The sequence below is a fragment of the Xyrauchen texanus genome, chromosome 17, assembly GCF_025860055.1.
Source record: "Xyrauchen texanus isolate HMW12.3.18 chromosome 17, RBS_HiC_50CHRs, whole genome shotgun sequence".
NCBI classification, from domain to species: domain Eukaryota; kingdom Metazoa; phylum Chordata; class Actinopteri; order Cypriniformes; family Catostomidae; genus Xyrauchen; species Xyrauchen texanus.
This window is the reverse complement of record NC_068292.1, coordinates 7,900,389-7,919,058: the sequence shown is the minus strand read 5'-3', so window position 1 is coordinate 7,919,058 and position 18,670 is coordinate 7,900,389.

Below are 18,670 nucleotides of genomic sequence, written 5' to 3'. Positions count from 1 at the left end.
TGGAGGGAACGAGACGTTGTGTCTCCCCTGCCACGTCGCTGAGCCGAGCCACTGTTGTGGCCGGACCATTTCCGGCTCCTCAGAAAAATCCTGAATGAACTCCCGTATTTGCACCACTTAAATACCCGTATGTCCGGGGGCAGGACATACAAATACTGGCTGCCAACTCTCATTGGCCTTTTTTCATAGTTCAGAGGTGAATATCGGCGCTCAAGAGAGACCCCTAGTGTCGCTTCTCTGACACAACGTCTCGTTCCCTCCATCAGGGAACGGAGGTTACATACGTAACCTAGACGATTTTTTTCACACCTCGTATGACTCTTTTATGTATTTATAATTTTTTTTTAACCATAGATTTGGATTTACCCATGAATTGATCTAATTAAGTTTTTTCCTTTTTTTTTTCATTTTTCCTGTCTCCTTTCAATGGCTGATCAAACTATTTTATCCAAAAAAGGCACTTTATCAATTAATATCAATTCAGTTATTTCTGGAGGTAAGGTTTCGGACAGTATGAATCTATAATCACGTCCGGTCAATTGACTGTAAGTTGGAAGTTTATTTAAAAAAATGCATGTATTGTAGAAGATACTTAACTGGGTCGGGTAATAATTTTTCCCGCATATTGCTAGTGCCTCTGTCATAGTTAGTGGAACAATTATTACAGTTAACATATTCAACAGTGGTATGCAGTATTAAACATAATTACAATTTTATGGTCATGTACAGTACTATTATGCCTATGCTTTAATAGTGTTAATTCAAAAGTAATCCAACTTCTGTATTTGGTGGCTGAGTCACAACTGATGGTATTTTTCCCCTCCAAAATTGTAATGGGTCAGTAGGTGTTTATTCCTTTCAGACTGTCTATCCTTTTATCATGTTCTTCATTGCGTATTGGCATTGTGTTGAAAACCAGGGGCCCTCTGATCTGCAACCATGCCAATAGCGGTTTTTGATTATATTTATCTAATGGAAATGTTATTATTTGAGTGCCAAGTTGCACTTGCATTTTATCAATTTGAACCATCGAGGTGTGACTGTAACCATGCACATTTCCCATGTATGTATCAAAGCGTAAATATATATATATTGTAGTCTAAAAATGTCATAACTTCACTTAATCAGCCAATCATTTCAGAAGCTTTTATGTTCAGCTGTTGCTCAACAATACAGATAGCTCTTCAAACACATCAAATGTCAACATATAACAAATAACAGTTCCAACACACAGTTCTAATGCCTACAGGATCAATCCACAAAGCCAATATTTCTGAACATTTTTATACTTTTCCCTTAATTAAAGTTTCACAAGACAGCTTTCCTTCCCAACATTCATTCAATACACGAAAGACAATTTTTCTTTATTTAGACAACATTTATTCCATTCATCATATCCCTTTCAGGGGGATTGTATTCACACTTGTCCCTTTATTTATAGGGCACATACAACATACACTTTGTGTTCCTTCAATTTTTAAGGACGCACCACACACTCCCATATGCAATCACACTTCAGTCCCCATTCCCACGGATACTCTCATAAGTACATCAAAATGCCAACAAATACCAAATAACAGTCCCAACAAATAACAAACATATAACAGACAACATATAATTCTCCAAACACACAGCCCCCACGCCCTGCAGAACTGGGCATGCAGCTGTTTTTTCCTCAATAGTTCTGGAAGTTCAATATTTTTTAATTCCAAATGTTTTTTTTGTTATCAAATTTTTTTTTTTTTTTATCATTGATGATGTTAGGATATTGTTTAACATACAAAATGACGAAGACAATCAAACAGCCATTACAAAGGTATATAAAAATCTAAAATAACAGTTAAAATTTTGATATGTAAAAAATAAGTAATTAAATACAAATAATAATAGATAAATAACAAATAAAAAAACTGGTCAGTTACACAAGAGTAAATGACAAAGATGCATCAAAAAATATTTGAGACATAATATGCTTCAGAATATATGCAAGACTATATATGTACAGCAGATTATATAAAATAAATACATCCATACAAAATTCTTGACATTGAGACCTGTGGAATAGCACTGAAAGAAGTCTACGACATTTAGAGAAGAAGCGAATAGAAGCAGAACCATAATTATAACTAACTATATAAAAATAATAAAATATAAAGAAAAAATTATTATAATAATTCTAATTATAATTTTTTAATAAAAACCAAGACCAGAGAGTGTATGTGGTTGGAAGGGAAGGGAGGGAGGGGAGGGGAGGGGAAGGGGGGGGGGGGCGGGGGGTCTCCTTAATTTAAATCAGTAGACCTTTAAGCTTCTCCAAAGTTTGGGCCCAGAGTCTAATGATATCTTCTCTTGCACCGTGAATGCGTGCAGTGGACAATTCCAGATACACCACATCTATAAATGTGAGAACCCAATATAGCTTATTAAGAGAATGTGGAGGTTTCCATCTCATTGCTACTAGTTTCTTGGCAGCTGTCAAACCAGCTAAAAACACTCGTTTCTGAATTTTGTTAAGGTGGACATCAGAGAGATCATTTAAAATAAAAACAGATGGGGACAAAGGAACCAAAGTGGACAAATTTGTTTTAACCATAATCCAAAAGTTAGCAACCCCCGGGCATTCCCAAATCAAGTGAAAGAAAGTGCCAATTTCCTCTGTATGGCAGAGGGTACAATATGGATCAGGTTTAAGCTTCATACTATAGAGTTTACGTGGAGTCATATAAGTCCTATGTATAAAATTAAGATGGATTTGTTGATGATCCGGATTCCTAGAAGCACGCATTACGATAACCCAGACACTGTCCCAATCAAAACTGGGGGAAAGGTTCGGAATATCTGTCCGCCAGGAGGAGTCTATTGTCAGAGGAGGATAAATTTTTTCCAGAAAAAAAACATATAATTTAGAAACACAACCTCTTGTTCCCTGTGTCTCACCTAACACTTTCAGCAAAGGGTGGTCTTTGAGAGGAGCCATCCAAGGGACTCCATAAGCCTTCATGGTTGCCCTCAACTGCAAGTAAAAGAAAAAGGTGGAGCTCTGCAAGTTGAATTGAATAGAAAGTTCCTCAAAGGAGTGGAGGCCCTTGTCACCCATTATATCACCCAAGGAGTGAATCCCTTTGTCATACCACTGTCAACACTGACCAAACTTAATAGGGTGCTTATCAATGCGCAAACCCTCGTTATTAAAGATAGGAGAGTAGGGATTCCAATTAGATATCACAAACTTTTTCTGCTGTTCTCCAAGTCGACAGAACATGCGACACCAAAGGACCAAAACGGAGTTTACACTTATTTAAAGGGATATTAGCGAATAAAACTTCATCTAAGTTCAGAGGAAGAACCATATTTACCTCTAGGGGATGCCAAGAAACATAAATTTTATCATCATACCAGCTAAACAGGGGACGTAGTGTAAAAGCCCAGTGATACAACTTAAAATTGGGAAGTGAATGTCCACCAGCGAGTCTATTTGGGCGCACGCGGCGACCGGCAGTGAGAGTTTTTGGCGTCCTCGTGTTACTGGTTTTAAAGTCTTCTGTTATTTGTTTATTTATTTATTTTTATGTGTCTTGAGAGACTGCTTCCAGTGCTGCTAATATAGAAATGGATGTTCTCTACACAACCGCTCTGTGGATTTTGTTCTATCTACTGCTGGTATGCGACGTCAACGGCGCTAGGATACAGTACTCCAGAGATGCACTGCTGCAATTGAACTTTGCGAGTTTAGCTCGCGCAACAGATAGTATGCTACAGTCACCGGATTTCCCTCTGAGAGTTTCCCATACAATCCGCAGTACAACGAGGGATAAGAAGAGAAAGAGGGGTAAACGAGGTGGCGTCAGGCTACGCGTAAGGAAACAGCGGCTCACCCGGACTCCCCTGCCCTCAATTATTATGGGGAATGTTCAGTCCCTGAGGAACAAAGCGGACGAACTCCAGGGGAACGTTCCTTTTCAGAAGGACTTCAGAGACTGCTGCATCATGGCTTTCACTGAGACATGGCTCACTGAGCACGACCAGGATAACGACCTGTTCATCGAGGGTTTTGGAGCGCCATGCCGTCTGGATCGGAAGGCCGAAGTGACGAGGAAAACTCAAGGTGGTGGGGTATGTTTATATCTGAATAAACGTTATTGTAGCTCTGTGGCTGTCAGAGAACGCATTTGTACGCCAGATGTTGAACTTTTGTCGGTATCATTGCGTCCCTTTTACCTGCCCCGCGAGTTTCCACAACTTTTTATAACTACAGTGTACATTCATCCGAAGGCAAATGCCGTCTCTGCCTCTAGCACTATCTTTGATGTAGTGCAAAAACTACAGTCAATTTCACCTGATGCACCAAACTTCATATTGGGTGATTTTAATCATGTTTCCCTTAAAAAGACTCTCATAAATTTCCAACAATATGTCTCCTGTCCCACCAGGTGGGATAAGACATTAGATCTATGTTATGGGTCGGTAAAGGACGCTTATAAATCACTCCCACTACCCCCATTGGGCTCTGCTGACCATAAATGTGTACATTTACTCCCTACTTATAAAACAGTTTTGAAGAGAGAGAAAGCAAAGACAAAGGACATAAAGGACTGGAATGATGAATCTGTGCTCTGCCTGCAGGAATGTTATGACAGCACTAATTGGGATATGTTTAAACAGTCATGTGGGGATGACTTGGATAAACTCGCTGATGTAACATGCTCATATGCTGCCTTTTGTAGGGATATGATCATTCCCTGCAAGCAAGTTAAAATCTACTCTAATAATAAACCATGGGTGACCAAATCTGTTAAGCTCAGCATACAGAAAAAGAAACTTGCTTTTAAACAGGGAATAGCCTTAGACATGCATATAGCTACCAAAGAACTGAAAATAGAAATATTAAAAGCAAAGCAGAATTATAAATCCGAATTAGAGAGCAAGATGGCTGCAAATAACCTTGGCTCAGTCTGGTCTAGTATGAAAACTATAGCAGGCCTACGGAATCCAAAGACCAGCAGTCGGGTCAACCTAGATGGTTTTAACTCTGATACTGAGCTTGCGAATGCTCTCAACCAATTTTATAACCGCTTTGATACATCTGATTTTAGTAATGAAACTCAGCAACTGAGAAATAAACTTGAAGATAACCAGCACTTTGTAATAGACCAAAAAAGAGTGGAAAGAGCATTCCGCTCAGTAAAAGTAAATAAGAGTCATGGACCTGACAAAATATGTGGTCGCTTACTTAAATCCTGTGCAAAAGAACTGAGTCCTGTGTTCCACTTCATTTTTAATAAGTCCTTACAGACACAGCATGTACCCAAGGTCTGGAAGGATGCTGTGGTAGTTCCGGTCCCCAAAACCAGTTGCCCCAAAACCTGTAATGATTTTAGAACGATTGCTCTCACGTCGATTTTAATGAAAATTTTAGAAAAATTGGTAAGGTCAGAAATCCTACTGAAAACTGAGCAAACACTTGATCCCATGCAGTTTGCTTATAGGCCACATAGAGGAGTATAAGATGCCACAGTTACCTTGCTTAACATACTTGTTAAACATTTGGAAGGAATTGGGTCTCACGCTAGACTTTTGTTTGTTGATTTCTCGTCTGCTTTTAATACAATCCAACCACATATTTTAATCAGTAGATTAGTAGATCAATTCAACCTGAGTAACAATCTTGTGGGTTGGGTTCTCGACTTTTTAACTGACAGGACACAAAGAGTTAGGGTAAATGGAACACTGTCAGACCAAGTCTCCTCCTCAACTGGATCCCCTCAAGGATGTGTGCTTTCACCCCTATTGTTTATCCTCTACACAAATATGTGTCAGAGTAGGTATGAAAATAGGACTATTTTAAAATATGCAGATGATTCTGTTATTGTTAGTAGGCTTCAGGGCAATGAGACCTGTCACGGCCCGGTCATTGATGACTTTGTCACGTGGTGTGAGGAGTCCTACCTTCAATTAAACATATCTAAGACAAAAGATATGATTATTGATTTTAGAAGAAATGCCCATATGCATGAAGTCACATCCATCAAAGGTCAGACTGTGGAATGTACCCAATCCTACAAATACCTTGGGACAATTATAGACTCAAAAATGAACTTTGAAGCAAATTGTGAAGCTGTGTGCAAAAAGGGGCACCAGCGGTTGTTTTGTTTGAGGAAACTGTCTGTTTTTAACCATGATGGTCTTATTCTATCGTGCTTTTATTGAATCAATTTTATCTTTTTCTCTGGTGTCATGGTTTGGAAATCTATCCTTAAAGAATAGAAACTCACTAAATCAAATTGTTAAATGGTCTAGTAAGCTGATTGGTGTGTCACAGTTTAGTCCAGTGTCCCTGTACACTAGACAGTTACAGCGGATAACTGGCTCAATTTTAAATGATGATGCCCATCCTCTGCACAGGGAATTTCAGCTTCTTCCATCCAGACGAAGGTATATAGTCCCAAAGTACAGAATAAAGCGGTATAAAAATAGCTTTGTTCCAGCAGCCATCAATCAGAGGAACAAAATGCACAGATGACACAGAAGCTATGTTTATTTATTTTTATGTATTTTTTTTTTTTTGTTGTCAAATGTGTATTGTCTGTGTTTGTCGTAAAAATTGTGTGGATAACTCTGACACTGCAAAACAAATCTACCTACGGGTACAAATAAAAGGAACCTGAACCTGATCTCTTTGCATCGTGGAAAGTTTTAGACGTGGCCGTTTGCCATTCCAGACAAATTTGGTAATTATGCTCTGCAGCCTGTCCCAAAAACGAGCAGATGGAGGCAAGGGCAGCATAGAACTCACAAAATTAATTCGAGGAAGCACATTCATTTTGATAATTGATACATGTGATCTGAGAGAATTTGGGAGTGATGACCAATTATCCAGGTTACATGAAATTTTTGATAGGATACCCTCATAGTTAGTCTTAACTATATACTGCAATGAAGCACCAATCATAATACCCAAATATTTAAATTGTTTGACTACTGGTATACCTGAGGGTAGTGCTGTATTTCTCATTGATTCGTTCAGTGGAAGAAGTGCTGACATTGTCCAATTTATTTTATATCCAGAAATCTTACCAAAGCTGCCAAAGATAGTTAAAATATTATGTATGGACTGTAACGGATTACCTAAATAAAGAAGGACATCGTCTGCATACAATGAAATATGATGATTGGTTCCATATATTGTGATTGGGGTGATAGATTTATCTGTGCGTATTGTCTGCGCCAATGGCTCAAGTGAAAGTGCAAAAAGAAATGGACTTCGTGGGCAACCCTGTCGAGAACCTCTGGCTATGTCAAACAGTGAAGAACAAGTTCTTCCTGTCAACACCATGGCTGTGGGGTTTGCATACAACACTTTGATCATACGAATGCAAGAGGATCCCAGGGCCATAACCTTCAACACGGACCATAGATGTGGTCATTCCAAACGATCAAAGGCTTTCATAGCATCTAGTGAAAGGACAGCGACAGGAAAAGTCAACGTAGATGTGCCATGTATTATATGTAGTAATCTTTTAACATTATCAGATGCTAACCTAGTTCTAATGAAGCCTGTCTGGTCACAACTGACCAGCTTAGTCATGACTGGCTGAAGCCTTCGCGCAATCAGTTTGGCGTAGATTTTCAGATCAGCATTCAAAAGGGACAATGGCCTATAACTTGAACCATCGTTAGGGTCCTTGTCCTTCTTGAGCAAAAGTGAAATAATTGCAATATTAACGTCTTTAGAGAAGGACCCTCTATCAACAGCAGCTTGAATCATATCAAAAAGTAGAGGGCCCAGACTGTCCCAGAAAGATGTGTAAAATTCTGGGGGAATTCCATCCAATCCTGGGGATTTACCACTACACATATCAGAAACAGCCTCCTTAAGCTCATCTAAGGTAATAGGAGTATCACATTTTAAAGAGTCTTCCTCAGGCAACTTGGGAAGCGGTATTTCGTTTAAAAAATTGTCACAAGCATCCTGGTTATGTGATACCTCCGAGCTATATAATTCAGCATAAAAACTGCGAAAAGCAGCATTAACCTGTGAGGGTTCATTAAGGATGACACCATCTTTTAACGCCTTATACCAGCAGGGGGGCGTGGGCGGACCATGGGGGCATGTTTATAATTTTATTACCTTTGTTTTATAACAAATATTCACTCAACTATCATAAACTATGCATCATTTGAAAGCTAAAACACTCAAGAATCACGTTCTGAACTTGTTTTTGCAATCAATACACCAGAGAGGAAAGGGTTAAATTAAATGCTGACAGACCGACCCTGTAAATATGAACAAAATGAACGCCAATACTTATATTTCATCTCCTATGGTTCAGATCAGATCGGACGAATCCAAGAAACACCAGCATACATTTCAATGTAAGGGTCTACTCTTCAAAATGCATCCCACTTTTTAATCCAAAACAACAAAAAAATAGGGAAAAAAACGAAATATCCTCCTCAGTTTTCATGAGCGCTTCCAGTTACAGTAATCCATCATGTTCACTTTCACTTGTTTCCATTTTTATTGTTTTATATGGTTTTTAGTAGAACACAAAAGAACAGAACAAACAGGTCACTAGGGGTATGACATACAATTATGTTGTTCATAAACTGTTAATGTCAAATCAGGGGTTACTTTCCCAATAGTCTCAGAGGAGTGAGAAAGAACTTTTCCTTTTCCCCCCTCTCTTCCTTCCTTTATAATAATATTAGGAGAATAATTGTAATTGTCCGTTCAAGTCAATAAAAGGTTCAAGGTCCCATCATACAACATTCAGTTCCAGCATGTTTTCATTGGATAAGTATTTGAATGAGAAAAGAATAAATAAAATAAAAATAATAATAATTTGCATTACACTCACAATATCTCCTTATATTCACTCCCTGCTTCTATACATTAGCCATTTTGACCAGTACTTGTAGAATTTGTCCATGTTTAATCGTAAAGAGAAGGTCAGCTTTTCCATATCATATAAACAACTTACAATCACTATCCACTCACCTTTTGTTGGTGGACTCTCATGCAGCCATTTCTTAGTTATTGTTTTTTTACTCGCAACTAATAATACATTAAGTAGGTATTTGTCTTGAGTATTAAGATTAGTTGGTATATTTCCTAAATATATAGTACTGAAACTGTACTCCGTCTCGAATCCCAGTATCAATTTTATTTCAGAGATTATCTCTAACCAAAAAGGCTGAATCGTTGGACATTTCCAGAATATGTGAAAGTAATCTGCCATAGAGGTATTACATTGTCTCCAACAGAATGCAGAATCTGGTTTACCATTCTGTAAGTATTTTCTCTTGGGAGTAATAAAGAATCTTATGATATTTTTCCATGAGAATTCTCTCCATTGACCTGAACTGGTGGTAGTATACTGTGTTTTGCAAATGTTTAACCACTCTTCATCGGATAAAATTATGTTCGCTTCCTTCTCCCATTTATCTTTCACATATACTGTAGAGTGATTTTTAGAAGATTGTATACTTGAGTATATTCTTGATATCAGTTTCTTGTGAGTTCCATTCTTATACGCATCAATAAAAATATTGATCATATTCATTTCAATTTTATCGTTATTTTTTATATTTTTATTGTAATGGTTCCTAAGTTGTAAATATCTAAAGAAATCTTGTTTTTCTAAAATGTAGGTGTCAGTAAGATGTTGGAAGCTCTTTAAACCTGTGTTGGTTGAGATTATACAATATGATGTAATGCCTTTCGACGACCATTGTTTAAACCTTGAATCTAACTGTGCAGGTTTAAAATCATTGTCATAGGCCACCCATCTTAACAACCGTGCTTGCTTCTCGAGCTTGAAATTTTTACATTCCTTGAACCAGACATTGAGAGGAAACATCGTCCAATGACTCGGTTCATTAGAGTAGTTAGTCTTAGTGGTTTTATCCCCCAATAAGTAGGGGAGGGGAATGCCCAGCTGGCTAAATTCTAATTCTTTCCATCTTGCTTCATACTCATTATTACACCAACAAACTAGATATTTCAGCTGTGCCGCTTTGTAGTAATCTTCCAAACAGGGAAGAGACAGTCCACCTCTCTCCTTTGATAATTGTAGTGTTTTAAGTCTGACCCTAGGTTTCTGATTTTTCCATATGTATCTAGAAATCATTCGGTTCCAGTCATTAAACTGTTTTTTCGGAATCTCTACAGGCAGCGATTGGAATAGAAACAGTAATCGTGGTAAAACGTTCATTCTTATACTTTCAATTCGATTATATAAACCAAGGGGTAAGGGCATCCATTTGTCCAAATCTGCTTTTAGTTCTTTAGTTATGGGTTCATAATTTATAGTGTAAATTTTTGTCATATTCTTTGGTATGTGTAATGATTAACCTGTCTTGTCTCTCTGTTGCCCCCTTGTTTTCTATCTTGTCACTTTTCACTTCTTAAGTTTTCACTTTAGTCCCTTATTTAATTCCATAGTCCACCCTGTCTCGTTTCACTGTTGCCCTCTCGTTTTCCATCTTGTTGTCACTTTAGTCCTTTATTTGATTCCACAACCCTCTGTTAGCGTTCGTATTCACTGTTCATTGTTTACACCTGCCCTGGTTAATTTGCCTTTGGTTTCTGTTTATCACCTTGTTACCTTGTTTGAGTTCTGTTCTTTCATTGGCCACCTTTCCCACGTTTGTCTATTTATACCCCGTGTCTTTGTGCTGTCTTTGTAGATCGTCGTTTGATGTTAGCCTGGTGTGTGCGCCTCTCTCCCTAGTTCCCTGTTTGTGTCTACCGTGGTTTCCTTATCGAGTTTACGTTTCTTTTCCCCATCGTGGGTTGTTGCTTGGTGTTTTGCCCTGTCTATTCAGCTAAATAAAGTTCAAACTGCATTTGGATCCGCACCTCTTCATCAGCCTCGTTACTCAGCATTACAGAACGATCGACCACCTATGGATCCAGCAGTTTTTCAAGCGAATTACGATCTGCTCAGCCTGAAGCAAGGGGACCGACCTATAGAAGACCACATCCACGACTTTCTGGCTCTGTCAAACATTTCAGACTTTCCTAATTACTCTCTCGTGGTCTTCTTCCGAGGCAACCTGAATGATGGGCTGAAGGAGCGGCTGCCACCGGCAACGCAGCGACTGGACGCTTGACGCGTTTGTTGAGGAGACCCTACAGATCTGCGGTTCTCATCTAACTGTGGACATCATCGAGGAGAACCCCGTAGCGCCTCCCGCAGAATTGACCCTCCATTCGCCCGTGGTTCGTCCTTTCGCGCCGGTCAGCGAGCCAGCGCGGTCCTCCTCGTCTGCCGGAGAAGGAGGAGAAGACGGGCTTCCGCCTCCCGGCCCACGCATGTCACGGTGAGCGAGCTAGAGCCCACGCATGTCACGGTGAGCGAGCTAGAGCCCACGCATGTCACGGTGAGCGAGCTAGAGCCCACGCATGTCACGGTGAGCGAGCTAGAGCCCACGCATGTCACCGTGAGCGAGCTAGAGCCCACGCATGTCACCGTGAGCGAGCTAGAGCCCATGCATGTCACCGTGAGCGAGCCCGAATCCTCGCCAACCACGGTAACCCAGCCAGTGCCGCAAGCCCCAAACGTCAATGAGCCAGTGCCGCAAGCCTCAAACGCCAATGAGCCAGTGCCACAAGCCTCAAACGCCAATGAGCCAGTGCCGCAAGCCTCAAACGTCAATGAGCCAGCGCCTGTAGCCTCGACCGTCCCTGAGCCAGCGCCTGTAGCCTCGACCGTCCCTGAGCCAGCGCCTGTAGCCTCGACCGTCCCTGAGCCAGCGCCTGTAGCCTCGCCCGTCCCTGAGCCAGCGCCTGTAGCCTCGCCCGTCCCTGAGCCAGCGCCTGTAGCCTCGACCGTCCCTGAGCCAGCGCCTGTAGCCTCGACCGTCCAAGAGCCAGCGCCAGTAGCCTCGACCGTCCAAGAGCCAGCGCCAGTAGCCACGACCGTCCAAGAGCCAATGGCCGTGACCGTCCAAGAGCCAGCGCCTCTCGAGCCTTCCAGGGCTCCTCCTCCCGAGCTTTCCAGAGCTCAGCCATCCGAGTTTCCCGAGCTTCCCAGAGCTCAGCCATCCGAGTTTCCCGAGCTTCCCAGAGCTCAGCCATCCGAGTTTCCGAGCTTTCCAGAGCTCAGCCATCCGAGTTTCCGAGCTTTCCAGAGCTCAGCCATCCGAGTTTCCCGAGCTTTCCAGAGCTCAGCCATCCGAGTTTCCCGAGCTTTCCAGAGCTCAGCCATCCGAGTTTCCCGAGCTTTCCAGAGCTCAGCCATCCGAGTTTCCCGAGCTTTCCAGAGCTCCGCCTCTCGAGTCTTCCAGGACTCCGCCTCTCGAACCTACCAGGGGTCCGCCCCTCAAGCCTCTCGAGCCTCCCAGGGCTCCACCTCCTGAACCTCTCAAGCCTACCAGGGCTCCGCCCCCCAAGCCTCCTACGGCTCCACCCCCAGAGCCTCTCGAGCCTCCTGCAACTCCGCCTACGGGGCCTCCTACGGCTCCGCCTCCAGAGCCTCCGATTGCTCCGCCTCTCGATCCACTCAAGCCTCTGACGGTTCCGCCCCCAGAGCCTCTTGAGCCTCCTACGGCTCCGCCTCTCGAGCCTCTCGAGCCTTCCAGGGCTCCGCCCCTCAAGCCTCTCGAGCCTTCCAGGGCTCCGCCTCTCAAGCCTCTCGGGCCTTCCGAGACTCCGCCTCTCAAGCCTCTCGGGCCTTCCGGAGCTCCGCCTCTCGAGCCTCCCAGGGCTCCGTCTCTCAAGCCTCTCGAGCCTCCCAGGGCTCCGTCTCTCAAGCCTCTCGAGCCTCCCAGGGCTCCGTCTCTCAAGCCTCTCGAGCCTCCCAGGGCTCCGCCCCTCAAGCCTCTCGAGCCTTCCAGGGCTCCGCCCCTCAAGCCCCTCGAGCCTCCCAGGGCTCCGCCCCTCGAGCCTCCCAGGGCTCCGCCCCTCAAGCCTCTCGAGCCTTCCAGGGCTCCGCCCCTCAAGCCTCTCGAGCCTTCCAGGGCTCCGCCTCTCGAGCCTTCCAGGGCTCCGCCCCTCAAGCCTCTCGAGCCTTCCAGGGCTCCGCCTCTCGAGCCTTCCAGGGCTCCGCCCCTCAAGCCTCTCGAGCCTTCCAGGGCTCCGCCTCTCAAGCCTCTCGAGCCTTCCAGGGCTCCGCCTCTCAAGCCCCTTGAGCTTCCCAGGGCTCTACCCTTCAAGCCTCTCGAGCCATCCACGGCTCTGCCTTCCGAGCCTCCTCCAGAGCCATCCACGGCTCTGCCTTCCGAGCCTCCTCCAGAGCCTCCTGCGGCTCCGCCTCCAGAGCCTTCTGCGGCTCCGCCTCCAGAGCCTTCTGCGACTCCGCCTCCTGAGCCTTCCTTGGCTCCGTCTCCTGTGCCTTCCTCGGCTCCGTCCCCAGAGCCTTCCAGGCCTCCGCCTCAAGAACTGTCTACGGCGCCACCGCCCTCAGCTCCGCCTCCTGAGCCTCCAGAGCCTCCCTCTGCTCCGCCTCCTGAGCTTTCCAGGGCTTCGCCCCGAGCCTCCTACGGCTCCGCCTCCAGAGCCTCCAGAGCCTTCTAGGGCTCCACCTCTAGAACCTCTTTCGGCTCCGCCTCCTGAGCCTCCCTCGGCTCCGCCTTCTGAGCCTTCTACGCCATCGCCTCCCCCGGCTCCACCTCCCGAGCCTCCCTCGGCTCCGTCTCCCGAGCCTTCCACGGCGCCGCCTCCCAAGCCTTCTACGGCTCCGCCCACAGGGTACACCATGGCTCTGCCTGCCTCTGCTCCGCCCCCAGGGTCTCCTGCGGCCCTGCCTATGCCTCCTGCGGCGCCGCCACCCAAGTCTTCGACTGCCCCGCCTCAGAGGTCCTCCTTGGCTCCGCCTCACGCGGCTCCGCCAGCTCCCCAGTGGCCACACCTCCCAGGTCCCCTGAACCGGCCATTGGCCCACGACCACCTCCCAGGCCACCGAAGCTGGCCTCTATCCTGTGGCCTCCTCCCAGGCCTCCTGACCCAGTCCCTGTCTTGTGGCCTCCTCCCAGGGCTTCTGACCCTGTTCCCGTCCTGTGGCCTCCACCCAGGCCTCCTGCCCCTGTTCCTGTCCTGAGTCCTCTTCCCTGGCCTCCTGACCCAGTCCCTGCCCAGTGGCCTCCTCCCAGGCCCCCCGACCCGGTCCCTGTCCTTGCCAGGTGGCCAGCTCCCGGGCCATCTAAACCGGCCTCTGTTCTGCGGCCACCTGACCCTGGTCCCTTGACACACCCCCATAGACTGCTTGCCTGCCCTCTCGGCCTCCATGGTCTACCAGTCTACCCTCTCCACCTCCCTGGACTGCCTAATGGCCCCCGTGGACTGTCGCAGTGCCCCTTGTACCCCGTGGACTGTCTCTGTGTGTGTGCCCCTGGTGCCCTCATTTTGTTTTTTCTTTGTGGGTCTTTTTGTCTTTTGTGTTTTTTTGTATTGTTTTGGATCGTCTGGAATCCGATCTTTAAAGGGGGGGCTATGTAATGATTAACCTGTCTTGTCTCTCTGTTGCCCCCTTGTTTTCTATCTTGTCACTTTTCACTTCTTAAGTTTTCACTTTAGTCCCTTATTTAATTCCATAGTCCACCCTGTCTCGTTTCACTGTTGCCCTCAAGTTTTCCATCTTGTTGTCACTTTAGTCCTTTATTTGATTCCACAACCCTCTGTTAGCGTTCGTATTCACTGTTCATTGTTTACACCTGCCCTGGTTAATTTGCCTTTGGTTTCTGTTTATCACCTTGTTACCTTGTTTGAGTTCTGTTCTTTCATTGGCCACCTTTCCCACGTTTGTCTATTTATACCCCGTGTCTTTGTGCTGTCTTTGTCGATCGTCGTTTGATGTTAGCCTGGTGTGTGCGCCTCTCTCCCTAGTTCCCTGTTTGTGTCTACCGTGGTTTCCTTATCGAGTTTACGTTTCTTTTCCCCATCGTGGGTTGTTGCTTTGTGTTTTGCCCTGTCTATTCAGCTAAATAAAGTTCAACTGCATTTGGATCCGCACCTCTTCGTCAGCCTCGTTACTCAGCATTACAGTATGCTAATTCCTAAGTATTTAATATTAGTTTTCCACTTAAAATGATATTTATTACGTATGTTCTCCTGTGGTGAATAATTAAAAGAGAGGGTTTGAGTTTTGTCTAAATTTAATATATATCCTGAGTACCAAAAAAACTGCTCAAGGCATGACATAAGTTTAGGTAAACTGGCGTCGGGGTCAGAGATTGTCATAAGAATATCATCTGCATATAGACATATTTTGTGTTAATTTCCTTTAAATTGGAATCCTGGTATTGAGTGTGGGACTTAAAGGGCATCCCTGGCGACATCCCCGTTCCAGTGTAATTGAACTAGAAATACTACCATTTATTTTAACCTGTGCCGTCAGTAAATGATATAGTGGTTTAAGACATCCTATAACCTTTTCATTGAAGCCAAAACGATGCAGTACCAGGTACAAATATTCCCATCGCACGGAATCAAAATCCTTTTTGGCATCGAGGCTAATTACCAGAGATTTAGAGTTACTTTTGCTTATGCTATCAATCAGAAATAATGCCCGTCTCACATTATCTTGTGTCTGCCTGTTTTTCACAAATCCTGTTTGGTCGATATCAATCAACTGAGGAATTATATTTTCTAGTCTTTTTGCAATTATCGAAGCATATAATCTATAATCTATATTCCAAACCGAAATAGGTCTATATGACCCACATTCCGTCTTATCTTTTCCAACTTTTGGTATTACTGATATGATGTCTTGCTTCCAAGATATTGGCGTCTCTCCCCCCTTAAGAACATGGTTAAAACATTTTAACAGCATAGGTTTTAGTAATTAGTTAAATGTTTTGTACCACTCTGCTGGGTACCCATCCCCCCCTGGTACTTTATTTGTCTTTAAAGTTGATATGGCCTTATCAATTTCAGCTTGTGTAATTTCTTGTGTTACCAGTTTGTTTTGTGTAAGCCCTACTGATGGTAAGTCTAGAGATTCCAAAAAAATTTCAATAATGGAAGGGTCCGCTGCTTCTGGTTGAGAATATAATTTTTTATAGTAGATTTCAAACGAACTTAATATATCTTCTGTTTTATAGCACGTTTCATTGGTTTCTGGATTTCTAATTTTGAAAACTGACCTTTCAGTTTGCTGTTTACGGAGTTTCCATGCTAACAGTTTTTTAGCTCTGGGTCCATTTTCATAGTACTGCTGTTTGACATATTTAAGTTTGATCTCTACTTGTTTATCAAGTATCTTGTTTATTTGCTGTTTTCTTACTTTTATTTCTTCTAAAATTTCAGGTTTATTTAATTCAATATGTTTTTGTTCCAGTGTTTTTAGTGAGTTTGATAAATCAGACAATATCTTCTGTTTTTCTTTTTTTTCCTTGAGGACCACTTTAACAGCTTTCCTCTTAACACTGCCTTAGCAGCGTCCCATAGAACACTTGATGACATTTCCTCATTATTATTAAATTCTATGTACTCTTTAATTTCTTTTTTAATATAGTCTATACATTGGGGATCATTTAAGAGGCTAGTGTTCAATCTCCAGACGGTGTTCTTGGATTGAACATCTAAATGGAGTCTCAAATAAACTCCTGCATGATCTGAAACATCTCTAATTCCTATATCACAACCTATAATTCTATGCCTGTCCGATTGGAGCATGAAAAAATAATCAACCCTTGAATAGACTACATGCGGGTGGGAGAAAAATGTAAACTGCCTCGCACTTGGGTGGAGTTCCCTCCATATGTCAGTCATGCCAGCTTCCTTAAGCATTTTTTTAACATAAAGAGATTCAGAATTTATCTTTTTTGCTGGATTTGAGGAGTCTAGGGTAGGATGCAGCTGTACATTCCAGTCCCCTCCACATATTAGTGTGCCAGATATTTCTGAGGTTATTAGCTCAAATATTCTCATAATTAGCAATTTATCTTTTCCTGGTGGTCTGTAAACATTAAGTAATGTTACTTCCTTTGAATCAAGGATCCCTTTCACCAGAATATAACGTCCTTCTTTATCAGCTATTTGGCTGGAGACCTGGAAAGTCACCTTATTCGATATCAGTATTGCAACACCTCTTGCATGTCCTTTAGTGTACGTTGCATAAAAAGTGTTTCTAAATCCTAACTTTTTCAGTTTTTCATGTTCAGTTTGTACTAGATGAGTTTCCTGCCAAAAATAATATGTTGGTTCTCTCTTTTCATCTTAGCTATAAGTTTACTTCGTTTAATAGGATTTTGCAACCCATTAACGTTAAGTGTAATAATTCTATATTCTTGTTGTGACATTTATCTTCTGATGTACTATCATATTAAAAATCCCAAGTGACCTTAACATTGTAACACAAATAACACAGAACAAAAAATTGAAAAAATAAAAAAGTGTACAATCAAAGGAAACAACAACTTCCATAATCAAAGTTCCTTTTAAAGAAACTTCTATTTGGAAAGGAAAAACTTCGATTAACGAAGGGCCTTCCCCGTGCAAACTGATATTCTGAATCAGAGCACGTTTTTTCCTCAGTGCCCAGACATAGACGTTGATTCATTTTTACAGGTCTTTCAAGCTATAGCATAAACTCAACTAATAATAAAACGCCAAAATCAAGTTGATTTCGGACGTCACGGTTTTACTGATAATTTACCCTGAGTGAGAGTCAAACAGTTTTTCCTGTGTCCCGGCGGAAATCCTGGAGTCTTTTCCGTGCCCTCTCTCGATGGTCATCTCGGTTGTGTCGTGGTTTCGCGCCCGCTGTTTCCCAAGAGATTTTACTCAGCCTCTCCATTGAAGTTGATGTGGCAGTGTCTTCTTCTCTAATGTTGGCCGTGGTCAATCCTTTCTTTTTTAGGTCCTCCATCGCCTCCGTTGCGCTGTTATAAACAATAGGACCATCTTCAAAAAATACCCGAAGTTTAGCGGGGGGTGGTGTCTGGAAACGGAGACCCTTGTCTTTGAGTAATTTCCTGATAGGAGTGTATGCCTTCCTCTTCTTTTGAGTTTCAGTTGGGTAATCCTGGTCGAAGTACACTCGTCTCCCTTTCAGGTAAACTTCCCTCTTTTTTCCATGCCGAACGTAGGACCAGCTCTTTAATCCTATATTCAAGAAAATACAAAACAACCGATCGGGGATTCGCATTTGGCGGTGGTTTAGGGCCGAGCGCTCTGTGACAACGCTGTATCCCAAGTTCAATATCGAAGAGGGACAATTCTGTCTTGATGAAATTTTCAACAACCTCCTTTATGTTGTCATCTCCGGCTTCTTCCGGTATCCCGTACAAGCGTATATTGTTTCGTCGTGATCTTGCTTCAAGATCTGTCAGTTTTATTTGCATTTTTTGTTGGATGTCGAGGGTTTGGCTTAGCACCTCTCTAGCCTCCGCGTTCCACTCTTCCAAATCCGCCACCCTGTGCTCGGCCTCCTCCACTCTATTCACCGTGTCTTTCAAATCTTTGGCAATTTCGTTCAATTTAAGGTTGATGTCTGTACTCAGGCTTGCCAAGTCTGTTTTCCAATCTCTGGAGAGAGTCTCTTGAAAGTTGTTTAATTCGGTGTTCATGTCAGATCGGAGTGCCTTAATTTCAGAATATATAGCGCTGATGCAAACTTGCATTGTATCCGCGGCCTCGTTCTCGCCGGCGTTGTCATCGTCACCATTCTCCTTTGTTTGTCTCTCGTTTTTCTCAGGTCTTTGGGTTGATTTGCTTCTAGCTTTT